At 41.4% G+C, this 13,295-nt stretch overlaps 1 long non-coding RNA gene across 1 annotated transcript in view; it reads right to left on the bottom strand.

Moving 5' to 3' along the window:
- LOC105524319 overlaps positions 1–6,390 on the bottom strand; it is a 71,559-nt gene extending 65,169 nt beyond the window's left edge. Inside the window, exon 1 of the long non-coding RNA XR_001003738.1 lies at positions 6,238–6,390. This is a non-coding gene — a long non-coding RNA (uncharacterized LOC105524319). The remainder of the gene's footprint in view (positions 1–6,237) is intronic.
- Between the last annotated feature and the right edge of the window lie 6,905 nt (positions 6,391–13,295).

The raw sequence follows: 13,295 nt of genomic DNA, 5'->3' as shown, positions 1-13,295 counted from the left end.
CAATGTCTGATGGTTAATTTAAATAATACATATACATATATATGAGGTGAAAACCAAGAAAAATCCAACTCACCATCAAGGGATAAAGTAATCAACAGAATAAAGGCGCAGAGATGAAGAAGATGCTAAAACAATCAAACAGGAACTTTAAAATAACCATGATTAGCACAGGACAAGACAAGAAGATCAACTCTCATCACTTCTATTTAAAATGTATTTAAAATCTTAAACAGTAAAATAAGGCAAGAGACAGAAAAAAAAGGCACACAGACTTAAAAAAACAAAACTACATTCATTACCTGACTGCATAAAAATTCCAAATAATCTTTTTTAAATGCTATTGGAATAAGTGAATCTAACAAGGTTGTAGAAGTCAAGTCTAAAATATAAAAATCAAATGTCTTTTTATATACTGGCAATGAACAATTGGAAACTCAAATTTTAGGAGGCATCATTTATACTAGTACCAAAAGCATGAAATATTTGGAGGTAAATCTAACAAAAATGTGTAAAAAATATTGTGAAAATTACAGAATATTGATGATGGAAATTAAACTACACATTAAAAACAAAGCAAACTATCATGTCATGTATAGGAAGACTCAATATAGCTAACCTTTTAGTTCTTCCCAAAGTGAGCTATAGGTTCAACAGAAATCCAATGAAAATCCAAGTAAGGCTTTTTTTGGTAGAAAATAGCAAGCTGATTCCAAAATTTACACGGGCTTTACCTTGCACTATATCCAAAATTTAGCTCATAATAGACAACAGGAATAATATCACACCTAAAATTATAACATCTTCTAGAATGAAAAAAGAAAAATCTTTGTAAACTTGTGTTAAGCAAAATGAGGTGTAAAATGGTATAATAATTTGGGGGAGCAAAATAAGCAGTTTATTATTAGGTTAAAAATACTCTTATCACGCAAGCCAGATAGATACTCCTTTTCTAAGTATTTTCCTCCACAAAATGAAAACGTATCCATAAAACTAAACTGCAAATGAATGACACAAGATGTACCTGCACAGTGTCGTGGCACTATGGGACTGGCAAGGTAGTGGCATAGGCACGGTGCCCAGGCAAACTTCTCAAACCTCCCTGTGCTTCAATCCCTACAGGGAACTCAGCTACAGGCCATTACCGATCAGGTTGAGGTTTGGAATGGGCCCTGGATACTGGCATTTTTAAAACTCTTCCCAGGTGGCCAGGCATAGTGGCTTTTGTAATCCCAGCACTTTGGGAAGCTGAAGTGGGAGGATGGCTGGAGGCCAGGAGTTTGAGGCCAGCCTGAGCAACATAGCAAGAGCTCATCTAAATAAATAAGTAAATATTCTTCCAAGGCAATTTTGCTGTGCTGCTGGGTTTAAAGCTCTAGCAGGACAAGACACTCATTGTTTCTAGTATACACGTGAACACATTGCAGGAGGGAATATCATATACAAATTACTGCTTAAAAACATTCAGGAAGAAACATACAAAGGAGCAAAGAATTATATATTCAACACATGTTTTGTGCTCTAGAAGAAATTAAACAGAACATGGAATCAAACAAAAATTAAAGATAAAATAGGTCAAAAGGGAAATTGGAGAGTAGAGAAAGCAAAGGAAGGACAAAACTCCATCAGAAACATCCAGGAAGAGAATGATCAGCTGCCAGCAAGTCAATGTCAGCAAGGGAAGACCGGAAATACTAGCAAAGAGGAAAAAGACAAAAAGATTAAAGACACTGAAAGGAAAAGATATGGAGAACAGACAAGATACAAAATAAAGTAAAACATAACATTTCTCTCAAGTTTGAAACACGTGACAGGAAAGTATTAATTTAGAGAAGTAAAAGTCAACAGAAAATTAAAAGGCATGAAAATGGCTAATTAACATGTGGAAGAATTCTGTGTAAATTTAGGAAAATGAAAACAACATTCAGTTGGTGCAAAAGTAATTGTGGTTTTTGCCATTAATACCTCTTTGCAGATCACATCGTCAAAAATTGAAAAGAATGATGTGTGGGCAAAGGTGTAAAACTAGAAACTTGAATATAATGTTGAATAAAACTATCATTTTCAAATTCAAATACCACTTTACTTCAGCACATTTATCTTACATATACACTCACAACTAGGAAAGGAATATGTACAAGTAAAGTCACTGTGTCATTTTCAGTCATTGTAAAAACCAGAAAAATGTCTAACTTTTTGTTTGTAGAGGATTAGTTTAAAATCATGGAATATCCATCTAATGAAGAAGGTAGTTGTTCATTGGAAAATACAGTAGCCGTCTATATTGATAGGGAAAGATCTTCAAGATTACTCAAGTGACACAACAGATATTTAACAATACCTATGAATGCATACCCTCCTGTTAGGGAAACAGGAGCCTAGGAGTGTCAGGGTGACACCACTTTAAAATCAACTCCGTCTTAAACCTAATGAGGCACATTCCTTGCCAGTTACCACCTGTATTTTCCTCTTCTCACGCTGTTAATAAAGACATACCCTAGACTGGGTAATTTATAAAAGAAAGAGGTTTAATTGACTCCCAGTGCCGCAGGGATGGGGAGGCCTCAGAAAACGTAGAATCATGGCAGAAGGGGAAGCAAACATGTCCTTCTGCACATGGTGGCAGCAAGGAGAAGTACAGCAAGGAGAAGTGTGAAGTGGGGGAGAACCCCTTATAAAGCCATCAGATCTCGTGAGAACTCACTCATTATCACGAGAACAGCATGGAGGTAACTGCCCCCATGATTCGATTACCTCCCACTGGGTCCCTCCCATGACACGTGGTGATTCTGTGAACTACAGTTCCAGATGAGATTTGGGTGGGGACACATGGGTGAGACACAGCTAAACCATGTCACCACCCATGGTCATAGGATATTAATGGCTGAGAAAAACGCCTGCAAGGACAAAGTCTTATGACAGCAAAATGTCCCAATGTCCCAATATCACATAGCAATACATGCTTTTAAAGATAATGATAGTCATGCTCTGGTGTGCTTGTGCACTCAAATGCCTAGGACAGCTTTCTTTAAACCAACAAGGAATAAATGTTGTCACACTGTCAGCCCACCGACATGCAGACATAATGTAGCTTTTCCATAGATAACATCGCTATATAAGAGAAACTTAAGACAAAGATGAGGGGTTCCTCCTCTTGCTTTCTGAGGATGCCCTACTTCGTATCTGGGTAGGTTTCAGTAAACCCTCTCTTCTCACTGCACTCTGCCACTCACCTGGAATTCTTTCCTGCACAAGATCCAAGAACCCTTATTTGGGGTCTGGATTGGAACCCCTTTTCCTGGCAACACTCCTATTACACTTGAAATTTTAATCATATGCCTGTATTTCTTCTTTTTTATATGTTAAAAATTTATGTTTTCTATGAAAAAGTTGGAATTTTTGTTAAGTTTTAGCTTTTTATGGAGAAAATTATTAACTAGAAAATTAGACTATCAGAGAGACTTATAGTTTCACCTAGCTAAGATTTCATTCTCGAACATGGGCCATTACTTTTACTGAAATTAAGAAATTATATAATTATATTGGAACTAGTGTTGAATAATTTTATTTTTGTTCACATAAAGAAACATGAATAAATATACAATAACTATAATTTAAATCTGAAACAAGCACTAAAATTATGTGCACAGCATTCATTTTGCTACTATGCTGCAAACAGAATATTTTCTTCTCATAGCACCTGCAATGAAGGTCTCAAAGGAGTCTTGAATGGAAGGGCATTGAAGGGGACATGAAATTTTAACTAATACCATGAGCTCACATGCTTCAAACCCAAACTTGCTTATAACCAACCAATGTCACTTCTTAGAGAACAATATTACAGGCTTTTAGTATTGTGATATAGTTTTCCCTTAAATTATGTTTTGTTATCTGAAATCCCAATTAATGGTTTTAGGGTTTTTCTTTTTAATTTTTGTAAGACAGGGTCTTGAACTCCTGGGCTCAAGCGATCCTCCCACCTCAGCCTCCCAAAGTGCTGGGATTACAGGTGTGAGCCACCGCACCTGGCTAATCTTTGCTGTGGACACCATATGATTTGTTAGCATAATCATAAGAAGACCCTAAAAATACATATTTTAGCTGCTCCCAGAGTCTCTCTGTGTTTCTATAGGTCAGTGGGAAACTGATATAAATAATTAAGAAGCAAATTAATTATTTGTCAATTATGTACCCATCCTGTCTTCTAGCATGGAGACTTAAATGCAAAGCAGAGGCAGCCAGTTGCCAATTACTTTTACAAGCTTCATTCTTAAGTTGAATTAGGAAAGACTAAGATGTAACCAGATGTATGTATTACCAAGTGATGAAAGTTATCTACTTTTTAAAATACTTTTTGATTTAGTCCTCCTAATTTTCCTATGATTGCAACTCCCAAAAAGAATCATAATGTAAAACCTACACCTAAGAAAATTCAGTTCTGATGCAGAGGAAATTCATCTACTTGCAAAAGCACAGTGCAGGATTGCAGTTCAGATGTCAAGTTAACCTGATGAGTGATTGGAAAACACGCGCGCACACACACACACACACACACACGTTAGCTTTGTAAATTAAAAATCTGGAGCAAGCCACAGAACATGGTGCCTTTCAGAGGGGAGTGTCTTTGTTCTACACAGCTGCTGTCCTGATGGTGTGGGCACCTCTAAGTGGTCTCTCCATTGTGCTGGACCTGGTTGCTGTGACTAACAATGGGTGGCTCTACTGGTCTGAAATCTAATGAGCATGTTAGTCACCTGCATGCCTGCTCTTATTTACATAGTCAATTTAGATCCTCTCAGAGAAATGCCAGAATGTTCAGTTGACACATTAGTGCTGAATTAAAACTAGCTGCAATTTCCAACTTGCAGATGGTGGTGAGTGCCAAAGGTAATAACAATGAATTTGTCATTCAGCCACAAGGGATTGATGCAGCCAATTAAGGCTACACTCTGCCCATAAGATTCTGCTCAGATTTTTCACTCCATCGTGACAGGGGGAGATCACCGGAAGGGATGATTTCTTCCACTTATATCACATAGAACTCCTGCAAAGGGGTTTTCACTCCATAAATACTTGTGATGGATTTTATTATGTTCCAGACAGTGCTTGACAACCTCTACAACGATTAACTCAGCTAATCCTCCGACAACACTTACTGATGAGTTCTATTACTCCGAACACTTACACATGAAGAAAGCTGGATGCTAAGTCACTTGTCCAAGGTCACACAGCTAGTGAATAGCACAGCTGGGATGTGAACACAAGCACTATGGCTTCAGAATCCAGGTTCGCCCTGACTTTACTACACCACTCCTGTGCTCGAGGTAAAGCTGGGTTTCCAATCTCCGCATTGTTGACATTTAGGGACAAGTAATTATTTGTTGTTGGAGGCTATTCTATACATTGCAGTGTCCCTGGCCTCTACCCACTAGGTCCCTGGAGCAATCCTCCCTCCCCTGAGCTGTGAAAACCAAAAATGTCTTCGGATACTGCCAAAGATCTCTTTGGGGACAAAATCATCTCGTTGAGTTATCATTCTCTGTGTCTATCATAGAAATAGAATGCGTAAAGAGAAGAAATAATAGAAAAACGTGGGATTACTAAAAACAGTCGTAGTATGTCCGTCTCTGTACGTTTTGAGATAGAATTATTAGGAAACATCTCAAAACAGTCCTTTTTTTTTTGAAATGGAGTCTCTGTCTGTTGCCTAGACTGGAGAGCAATGGCACCATCTGGGCTCACTGAAACATCTGCCTCGTGGGTTCAAGCGATTCTCGTGCCTCAGCCTCTCAAGTCGCTGGTATTACAGGCTCCCACCACCACGCCCGGCTAACTTTTTGTATTTTGTAGTAGAGATGGGGTTTTGCCAAGTTGGCCAGGCTGGTCTGTGAACTCCTGACCTCAGGTGATCCACCTGCCTCGGCCTCCCAAAGTGCTGGGATTACAGGCGTGAGCCACCGCGCCCGGCCTCGAAATAGTCCTTCTTTTGGCTTTTATGTTATCTCTCCTTCCTAGCGTTTTTCTAATTTTTTTTTTTTTTGGCTCAGGCAGCTAGGAAGTACAGAGTTCTATTTTCACCTGAAGCCACAAGTATTTGAGGAATTCGTAGGTGCTCAATATTGTTAGATACCGCATATGCACAGAAATATAGGAAGTTACACGGATTTCAGCCTAGTTGAAGAAAAGCATCGACAGGGAAATTAGAATCAGTCACGCAGCCAGAACATACGTCCATGTTACCTTATGCGGCCTGTGGGAATGAAGCACAACACGACCGGTGGGGGCGGTAGTGAGCAGGGCCGGCTCTGCTGAGAAGGTCAGTGAGCCGAGTCCGGAGAGGAAAAGCCGAAGGCGAAGTGACATCCGGCCAGCTCGCCATGTTGAGAAGGTAACGCAGTGAAGGCCCCGCCCAGCGGGGGAAGGAAGACGCACGTTGGAAGGAAGGAAGGCGACCCACAGTTGGAAGCAGGCAGCGAGGAGCATTGAAGGCTGGAGAACAAGAACAGAAAGCGCCCTCGCTTCGGCAGCACGTGTCCTGAAATCAGAAAGGTACGGGGAAGATTAGCAGGGCCCCTGCGCAAGGATGGCACGCAAATTCCTGAAGTGTTCCGAATACATAAATGAATGAGTAAGAACAGGAAGTGGTTCTGCGCGTTTCAGGAATAATGACGAGCTGCCGGGAAAGAGGGCTATGCAGGAGCTCACGGTGAGTTACGGAAGTTGTTACTAATCTGCTTTATGGTGAGAAGACAGAGATCGAGGTGTTGGCAGTGAAATGGAAGTAAGGGGTGATTAAGGGAAAAGATTTGAAATTGAAGAATTGACAGGGAAAATAATAACAAATGTGGTAGGCTGCTTCTCAGTGAGCTCCCAGTCACCCCTTTCTCCTGGGAGCCGCCCTCCTGTGGGAGCTCCTCGCCCAGTGTGGGCTAGACTTAGTGAATCGTTTCTAATGAACAGAATATGGCAGAGTAAGGGGTCACTCTTACAAAAGAATGTGACTTCCATCTTGGGTGTTAGTAACCTCTGGGGAGACCCACATGACAATGAAATGATGTCCCTGGACCAGCCAGAGAGGACCAGAGAACTGTCAGAACTCGTCATAGTCCCAGGCCCTGGCGCGTGTTAGATGGTCCCTAGTGATGAGGTGAGTATAATTAATAATGGAGACGAATACTCAGGGTCCTTAAACATATGCGCAAAGCAAATACACTTTATCCTCTACGCAATTCTGTATTAATTAGCACTCTTCGTTTATAAGCTTACTAACTACATCTTGATGAGTGATTCTGCTATTCAAACTTTCAAGCCCATTGCCAGAAACCAAAGCTATCGGTCAGTGTGTTAGTGGTCTCCAGGGAAACAGGAGCAATGGGATACACGTGGTGGATAATTTCACATGTCAGCTTGGCTGGACCAGGATGCTTAGATATTTGGTGAAATGTTATTCTGTATATTCCTGTGAGGGTATTTTTGGATGAGACTGACATTTCAATGGATGAACATTGAGTAAAGCAGACTTCCCTCCGTAATGTGCGGGGCGGGGTGGGGGGGCTTATCCGAGCAGCTGAAGGCCTGAATGAAACAAAGGCTGATATCCCCCAAACAAGACATGCTTCTGTAGCAGACGGCTGCCAGCTTTAACTGCACCAGTGCCTCTTTCTTGGTCTCCAGCCTGCTGGTCCATTCTGCAGATGCTGGACTTGCTAGCCTCCACAATCTTGTGAGCAAACTCCTCAAAATAAATCTCTCTCTCCCCCCACCTCCCCCTCCACATTGTATTGGTTCTGTTTTTCTGGAGAGAGCCTTACACAATGTGGATGTGTGTGTGCAGGTGCACATGCACATATAGAGTTTTTTCTTATTTTTTAATACCTTTTTTTTTAGAGATGGGAGTCTCACTATGTTGCCCAGACTGCTCTCGGATGGGCTGAAGCAATCCTCCTGCTATGGTTTCCCAAAGTGCTGAGATTACACACATAAGCCACTGTGCCCAGCCTAAAGAGATATATTTTAAGGGAAGATCTGATTCTGCAGTTCAAGTCTGAAGGCCACCTGCTGACAGGCTCCCCTTTTCTCAGAGGGCGTTCCATTTTCTGTTAAGACCTTCTTCCACTGACTGGATGAAGGCTGCCCACACAATGGAGGAGACTTGGCTTCCTCAAAGCCTGCTGATTTAAATGTTAGTCTCATTTTTAAAATATTCTCACAGAAACATCTGGAATAATGTCTGACCAAATATCTGGGTACAGTGATCCGGCCAAGTTGAGACATAAAATTAACCACCACGGCCTACACTTTTATCTTTTTGGCTGCAATTCTGTCAAAGATTTCTGCTCTTCATAACATCTCGCTCACTAGCTCCATGAAGCCATATGATACAAACCTTGCCTGTGTAGCCTTCAGTTGTTTTCCAAAAGAAGTCTATTAAACCCTCATCAAGTATCTTCTCCTCCAAGCTCAGTAGCTTGGGCCTTCAACAGCTGTTGCCCATTCTTATCCAGCTCCCTGAGCTACCCTGGCGTTCTTCTCAGGACACTGGAGGAATCTGTCTATGTGCCTCTAAAGATTCAGCACCCAAACATGGTAGAAATCACTGTGTTCACACACCATATGTATCTATCTGCCCATTCCTTTAAATCATTCCAATAAAGCAGATTAGAAGCAGTAATAGGATTCAGCTGCTTTCTTTATAACGTTGATGGTTCCGCTTTAAGGACCATCAATGGTATAGAGAAGGCAGCTGAGTCCTGTTACTCAGCTGCTGAGTATAAAGAAGGGAAACTAGTTTGAGGATGCTAGACATCCAGCTAACATTGTCAAACCATTTCCCTTTAACTTCTAACCAAAATGCCAAGCAAATCGGGGGGGCAAGGTTAACATTAACAACATAAGACGGACCACCTAATGTCAGACTGTGCGTGGTGTTGGCGATAATAATAACAAAGATGAAGGTTGACTGAGAAAAATCTTGGCCAGAATTCAGCACATCCTACCTAAGGATACGCCATCAGAAACGACTTGGAAAAGCTGAAAGTGTTTGTTTTCTGAAACTGAAGTACCTGTAGCAACTGTTCCAAGGTTCTAGAGAATAGAATTAATAGAAGGAATCAAACTTATGCTATTTTAGAAGGTTTCTTCAAGAACTCCATAGTGTGGCCGGGCGCAGCGGCTCACTCCTGTAATCCCAGCATTTTGGGAAGCCGAGGCGGGAGGATCACGGGGTCAGGAGTTCGCAACCAGCTTGGCCAATATGGTGAAACCCCGTCTCTACTAAAAGTACAAAAATTAGCCAGGCATGGTGGCATGTGCCTGTAGTCCCAGCTACTTGGGAGGCTGAGGCAGGAGAATTGCTTGAACCTGGGAGGCGGAGGTTGCAGTGAGCCGAGATCGCACCACTGCACTCTAGCCTGGGAGACAGAGGGAGACTCCCCATCCCCCAAAAAAGGAACCCCATAGTCCATTTATATGTATCCAGAACCCTACCCAGAAATGAGAGGAGGAGGTGCCTGCCCACTGGGAGTGTCAGCAGAGGGCTTTTCTTCATTCTACTCTCAAAGACCCTCACATCTAACCTGCTCCCCCTGACATCCAGGCCTTTTCATCTGAGGTCAAAGTGCTGTTGCCATGCAGCTTAGGCCTGCCTGCAATAATGACTTGCTTATACATTTTTGTAAATGTGCACATAGGTCTAATTAATGATTTTCCTGTGGACAGGTGATAGACCTGTGCAGATTCTTTGGGTCATTTTTGTTTGGTCCATGGTTCATTCTGCAACATTCTAAACTCTTGCCAAGTTGCAGTGAGCAGGTTCTCTATTTGCCTTCTATCTGCTAATCGTCTTTCAGTGCTGTCTATCTCTTGTAGGATAGCACAGGATAACTTCCCTCAGCCACAGTTGAAGCACCCTCTACACTTATGCATAAGTCAGCTAATATTAGCCAGGTGTGGTGGTGTGCACCAGTAGTCCTAGCTATTTGAAAGGCTGAGACAGGAGGATTGCTTCAGCCCAGGAGGTCAAGTCTGCAATGAGCTATGATTATGCACTGCATTCTAACCTAGGCAACAGAATGAGACCCCATCTCTTAAAAAAAGTCAGCTGTGTGTCTGTGTCGCCTTCCTCAGTCCGTGTCCCTATTATTGTCCTTTCCACACCAATTCTATTCCTGTCTTCCCTCCATCAGCCTCAGATTTTTAGAGCTTGCACAGCCCAAATAGTAGAGTTCTCTCTCTCTGCTGTATTGCTGTGGGGAAATGCCAGAGGGTGGATTCTTTCTCCCATTTCCAGTCCCATCTTTTTAGCACCTACAAATCCTAGGACGGAAAAGGGGAGAGTAACCTACGTGGAATCTATGGAAAAGCTAGTATTTCAGAAAAAAATAAATAGGGATCATCTGGGAATCTCTACAAAAGAACATATCTCTGACAGTTATCTCTGTCAAGATACAGAAGAACATATCAAAAATTTCTTGGTATCCTAAAGATAACTTATTCTCTACTAATGTATTGGTTATCCATTGCTGCATAACAAATTGCTCCCAGCTTCATGGCGTAAAGCATCACCCATCTACTGCCTTGCACTTTGCAAGCATCGGGAATCAGGCTTAGCTGGGTCTTCTGCTTCAGCTCTCACAAGACAGCGATCATGATGTCAGCTAGCAGCATTCTCACTTGAGGCTCAAATGGGGAAGCATTTGCTCCCACACTCAGGTTGTTAGTGGCATTCCTTTTCCTGTGGCCGCAGAACGGAAGTCCCTACCTGAGGCCCCTTTCAGCTCTTAGCGGCTGTCTGTGGCTCCTGAGGATGCCTACAGTTCCTAGATGCTGCCCACAGCTGTTCACCGCATGGGGCACCTACTTCATTAAGGCAGCAAGAAGAGTTTCTAGAACGTGTCAGCTAGCCAGCCAGTCTTCTAGAACATAGCATATCATGGAGCAAAACCCCAGCCCCTTTGCCATACTCTGTTGGCTATACAGAAGACATAGGTCCCACCCACACTCAAGGAGAGGGGATCATACAAGAATGTGGATATCAGAGGCTGTGGATTGGGGCTCCACCCTAGAGCAGGCCATTACCGTTAAAGAAGAGGAGAAAAATCGTAAGGAGAGAAGCAACGTAAATGAAAACTTGGCAACATTAGATTTAAAAAGTAATTATGCTGCAAAAAATCAAATCAGTCATGTGAAAAATAAAGTTTCCCAAGAATGCATATGAAATGACTGAAAAGAAGAAAACAAGTGAGAAAATGACAGATGATGTACAGAAAAGAGAGCCAATGTTTGGAAAAAAACTGGTGTTCCTTCAGAAAGCTGAGAACAAATGCAACAGAAGCAATAAGCAAAAATGATATGTATAATGTGTATGAAATTATATATGGATGTAAATTGAGATATCTAGATATTAGAAGAACACTTTCCATATATGAAGCTACACCTCTATTTCCAAGTTAAAATGGTGCACCATATGCAAAGGAAAAATTGTGTTAAGGTAGGCATCCATCCTGGAAAAGAGTCTGAATGATAATGATAAGGATTGCACCCTGAGAAAGTAAGGCAGAAAACAAGCAGTTTCCTTTAGAGGATTAAGCTGGCCTCGTATTCCTCCTCCTGTAGCAATAAATGCCAAGGCACAGAGAATATTTTCTATGGACTTTTAGAGAGGAAAAGCCTGATAAGCCATGAATTTCATAACTAACTGTCTTCTGTGTAAATGTTGGAGACAAAGTTAAACAAGAATGATGAAACAATGCTTACATCTCCCATAAAAACTGTCTTGAGAACCAAACTGAACAATGAGCAGCAGGAAACACATGAAAGAAGAATGGCAAGCTGTGGAATGAAAGAACAGTCACTGAGCACTCAACCCAGGAAAATGTATACACTAATATATAATTAATGTAACTAGTTCTAAAATAAAAGGTAAATATTAAATCTTTAAAGAAGGTACACAATGTTAGACATAATTTGGACCAAAACTACGATTAAATTACAAAACCCAAAACGTCATATTCAAGTATGGACATATTACAAACCCATAATATTAGCCAGTTTGTGAGTAGCCCAAAACACAGTGGAATGGAATAGAAAACCATCAACAGATTCGTGTTTTCCATAAGACAAAGGAACTAAGCATTTATGTGGAGAAATCTAAGTAAACAGGTTACCAAAATTGTCTCAAGTATAGAAAACTTCAGTAGACTAAAGGCCTTGAAAGATTTTAAAAATAACAGGTCAAAAATTAACCTCCAGGAAGAAATGAGCAAATTCTACCAAAATCCTCATGGGATAGACATTTTTGTTAAGATAAAATTCACATAACATAAAATTCACCTTGTTAACTATTTGAAAGTGTATGACTCAGTGTTTTCACATATATCCTCAATGTTCTACAACCATCACCACCAATTTTAGAACATTTCCATGACCCCAGAAACAAGCATTAAACAGTCACTCCCCATTCCCTGTCCCACTAATCTACTTTCTGTCTGTGTGTTTGCCCATTCTGAACATGTCACAGAAATACAATCTTATGCAGCTGACCCTTGAACAACACGGGGTTAGGGAAGCCAGCCTTTTGCACAGTTGAAAATCTTCATATAACTTTGGACTTTCTGAAGACTTAACTACTATTAGCCTACTGCTGACTGGAAGCCTTATGGATAACATAAACAGTTCATTAACATGTATTTGGAATGTTGTATGTATTAGATACTGTATTATACAATAAACTAGAGAAAAGAAAATGTTATTAAGAAACTCTTCAGGAAGAGAAAATACATTTACCATTCATAAGTGAAAGTGAGTAGGCTGAGGAGGAGGAGGAAGAGGAGGGGCTGCTCTTGCTGTCTCAGGCGTGGCAGAGGCACGAGAGTGGAGGGGGTGGGAGGGGAGGCAGGAGAGGTGGCACACTCAGTGCAACTTGCATAGAAAAAAATCCACTTATCGGTGGACACGAACATTTCAAACCCTTGTTGTTCAAGGCTTAGCTGTAATATGTGATCTTTTGTGTCTGGCTTCTTTCACTGAACATATTTAGTGTCCATCAGTAAACTGGCATGATAAGGCCCAAGAACTATGGGCAGGCATTGATGTCCTCTGCTACACCCCTGGCATCACTTCAGTCCATTCACACACTCTCTAGTATGTGAACCGCTCCAGTAAGTTCATTTTGCCTCATCCTTAGTTCTTGAAAGTGATTTCTTGGAAGAAGGAAGGAAGGGAGGAAGGGAGGGGGGGAGGGAGGAAGGAAGGAAGGAAAGAAGGAAGGAAGGGAGGGAGGAAGGAAAGGAAGGAGGGAG

This window comes from Colobus angolensis, unplaced genomic scaffold, assembly GCF_000951035.1.
Source record: "Colobus angolensis palliatus isolate OR3802 unplaced genomic scaffold, Cang.pa_1.0 Scaffold5, whole genome shotgun sequence".
Lineage (NCBI taxonomy): Eukaryota > Metazoa > Chordata > Mammalia > Primates > Cercopithecidae > Colobus > Colobus angolensis.
Note: the sequence above shows the minus strand (reverse complement) of the source record. Positions and strands in the feature narration are given on the sequence as shown.